This window comes from Myotis lucifugus, unplaced genomic scaffold (genome assembly GCF_000147115.1).
Source record: "Myotis lucifugus unplaced genomic scaffold, Myoluc2.0 scaffold_117, whole genome shotgun sequence".
Taxonomy (NCBI): Eukaryota; Metazoa; Chordata; class Mammalia; order Chiroptera; family Vespertilionidae; genus Myotis; species Myotis lucifugus.
In genome coordinates this window covers 2,579,982-2,583,336 of record NW_005871165.1, presented here as the reverse complement: position 1 = coordinate 2,583,336, position 3,355 = coordinate 2,579,982, and the positions used below count along the sequence as shown (strand labels likewise).

Genomic DNA, 3,355 nt, shown 5'->3' with positions numbered 1-3,355 from the left:
TATTTGAGGTCATATATCCATACTTTTTGATTTTTGCTTTTTTACCTTAATGTTTGTTGATACAAAATTATTAAAATGTTTGTTTTAATGTGGGTACAAATGTTTGGTAAACATTATAATGTCTGTAATTTTCTTTACCTTTCCACTATTGTTGAACAGTTAGGTTTCACTCTCCCCATTGTAAAAAATAATTGATTTTCTCATTTAAGACCATTTTAATTAGGGCAGAGTCCCAGCAGTGGAGTCCCTAGGTCAAAGGATGTGAACATTTTAAGTAATAAGTTACCTTTTAACAGAAGAATTGTGGTGTCAGATTTTGTATGCATTCTGAAGAAGACAGAGGGACATTAGTTGGGAGATAGAAAGGTCCTATGGCTTCCTCTTGCAATGAGACCTGGAGTCCTGCAAAAAAGACTATTTCGTGAGAGTGTAATTAGTAATGTGGAGTCCTAACGCATTATGCAGTGGTTCTCAACCTTCCCAATGCCGCGACCCTTTAATACAGTTCCTCATGTTGTGGTGACCCCCAACCATAAAATTATTTTCGTTGCTACTTCATAACTGTGATTTTGCTACTGTTAGGAATCGTAATGTAAATATCTGATATGCAGGATGTATTTTCATTGGTATAAATTGAATATAATTAAAGCATAGTGATTAATCACAAAAACAATATGTAATTATATATGTGTTTTTTGATGGTCTTAGGTGACCCCTGTGAAAGGGTCGTTCGACACAAAGGGGTCTCGACCCACAGGTTGAGAACCGCTGGCATTATGAATGCAGTCCAGAGGCATGGAGGAGAAACTCAAGGATCTCTTCCAAAATATCCACCAGATGTCGCTCGTCTTAGTTTAGTTTTTACCTGCAGGATAGATGGCAGAAAACTTTGAAATGTAAATTTTAAAAATTAATGTTAAATATATTTGCATATTTGCTTTGGTTCAGTTTATATTAAGCACTAGCATCTGGTGATTACTTTGGCAACACCCTACTCTAGTCTCTCACCATTCTGTCTCTTTTTGTTTTACTACTCTTTTTTTTTTTAGTCTTGTTTCTTGCTTGTGTGTGTATGTATTTATGTGTATCTCAGTTCTTGAAATTTTTTCTTAAAAAAATAAAAGAATAGGACTTGGCATATAATATCATATAATAGATGCTCAACATATAATTAATGAATAATTAATGAAAGAATACATTGATGAAGAGAGAAAAATATAAAAGGATGCCAGAAATTATTATTATTATTGTTAAAATGTTTTTATTGATTTGCTTTTCTTTTTTAAAATATGTTTTTATTGATTTTTTTAAATCTTTAAATTCTTTATTAGTTAAGGAATTACAAATGTGTCCTCATTCCCCCCCCCATTAACCCCCATTTTATTGATTTTTTTAGAGGGGGAGGAAAGGAAAGGGGAAGGGATAGAGATATAGAAACATTGATGAGAGAGAAACATCTATTGGCCACCTCCTTCACGCCCCCCACCCCACTTACTGGGGATCAAGCCTGCTATCCGGTCAAGTGCCCTGACCAGGAATTGAACCAGTGACCTTTTGGTGCATGAGATGATGCTCAATCAACTACGCCACACTGGCCAGGGCCAGAAATTATTTATATTTGTCTTGGAAATACAGTAAAAGAGACAAAGATTCACATTCCTAAATTATGTGAATCATGTTCCATATGATATCATACATGCTATGACCTTTGAATTTTGAAGAAAGGAAGATTCATTCATTTAGTCAGTCAATATCTATTGAACATCTACTATGTATCAGGAAATATTCTTAGTTCCCAAGATTAACCAGTAACAAAACAGACAAAATTCCCTGTCCTCATGGGGAATTTTACATTCTGGGCAGGAGGATGCTGACAATAAACAAATGAACAAGTAAACATAGAATATACAAGATGGGGTGAATGCTAGGAAGAAAAAAAGATAAATCAGGTTTGGGAGTGCTGGCGTAAGGGGATGCTGTCATTTTAACTAGAGTGATCAGAGAAGGCCAAACAGCTAACATGACATTTGAGCAGGAATGAACCATGGGCTATCTGGGAGATGAGTGTTCCAGACAGATTATGATCATATCTGTCTTGATTTTAACAAAATCAAGAGTGGTCAGAGAAGTTTCACAATGAAGTGGAACTTGAGTTAGGCATAGTGAAGATCTGAGTAGCAGAAGTGTGGCAGCCTTTTTTCCTCTCTTAGCCCTTGTGCGACTGCCTGCACCCTCCTTCCTCTGCTGCTGCCCAGCTCCAGGATCAGGGAAGCCGTGGGTTTTGGAGACCTGAAAATCCCCACTTGCATCCCGGTGCTCAGCAACTACCTGGTGGACAAGCGCTATATCGAGGGGTATGTGCCATCACAAGCAGATGTGGTATTTGAAGTGGTGTACAGCCCAATCCCTGCCAGCTTGTATCATGCCCTGCACTGGTATAATCACATCAAGTCTTCCGAAAGGGAAAAGGCCAGCCTTCCAGGAGTGAAGAAAGCTTTGGGCAATATGGCCCTGCTAATATGGAAGACACCCCAGGAAGTGGAGCTACAGAGAGGAAAGACAATGATGACATTGATCTCTTTGGATCTGAGGAGGAGGAGGAAAGTGAAGAAGCAAAGAGGCTAAGAGAAGAATGCCTTGCACAGTATGAGTCAAAGAAAGCCAAAAACCTGCATTTGTTGCCAAGTCTTCCATCTTATTAGATGTGAAACCTTGGGCTGTTGAGATGGAAATGGCAAAATGAGAGGAGCATGTCAGGAGCATTCAAGCAGATGGCTTGGTCAGGGGCTCTTCTAAACTAGTTCCAGTATGGCATGGAGTTTATAAACTTCAAATACAGTGTGTAGTAGAAGACGATAAAGTTGGAACAAATATGCCAGAGGAACGGATCACTGCTCTTGAGGACTATGTGCAGTCCATGGACATGGCTGCTTCCCACAAGGTCTAAAATGCATTATGGATCATTGCTTTAAATGAAAGCGTGAAAGATAAAAGAATGGTGGGACATTCCAGGCAGAGGGACAGTCATGAAGGCATGAAGGTGAGAATGAGCCCTGTAAATCTGTGAGACAGTGTGGAGCTTGCGAACCTGAGCCTCGGCAATTTGGGAAGGGGGGAGGCTCTAAGAGCTGGGAGTGAGGAATTCATATTGGACATGCTAGGAAGGGGAGTGTTTGAAGACATTTGAGTAGTCTAAGGAAGATTACAGCGTGCGGAAGGGCAGAAAAGCCTGGGGACAAAGAGCAGTTTAGGGACTAGGACACGTTTGGGACGTTTGCCTGTAAATATGAGCCCTTTTGTGTATATTTATGCTGATGTCTCTAAAGATAAGTGCAATAAAAAATTTAAACATATA

The 3,355-nt window shown here is 39.2% G+C and overlaps 1 pseudogene; it reads left to right on the top strand.

The window, feature by feature from the left end:
• The first annotated feature begins 795 nt into the window (after positions 1-795).
• LOC102421088 lies at positions 796-3,355 on the top strand (annotated as a pseudogene).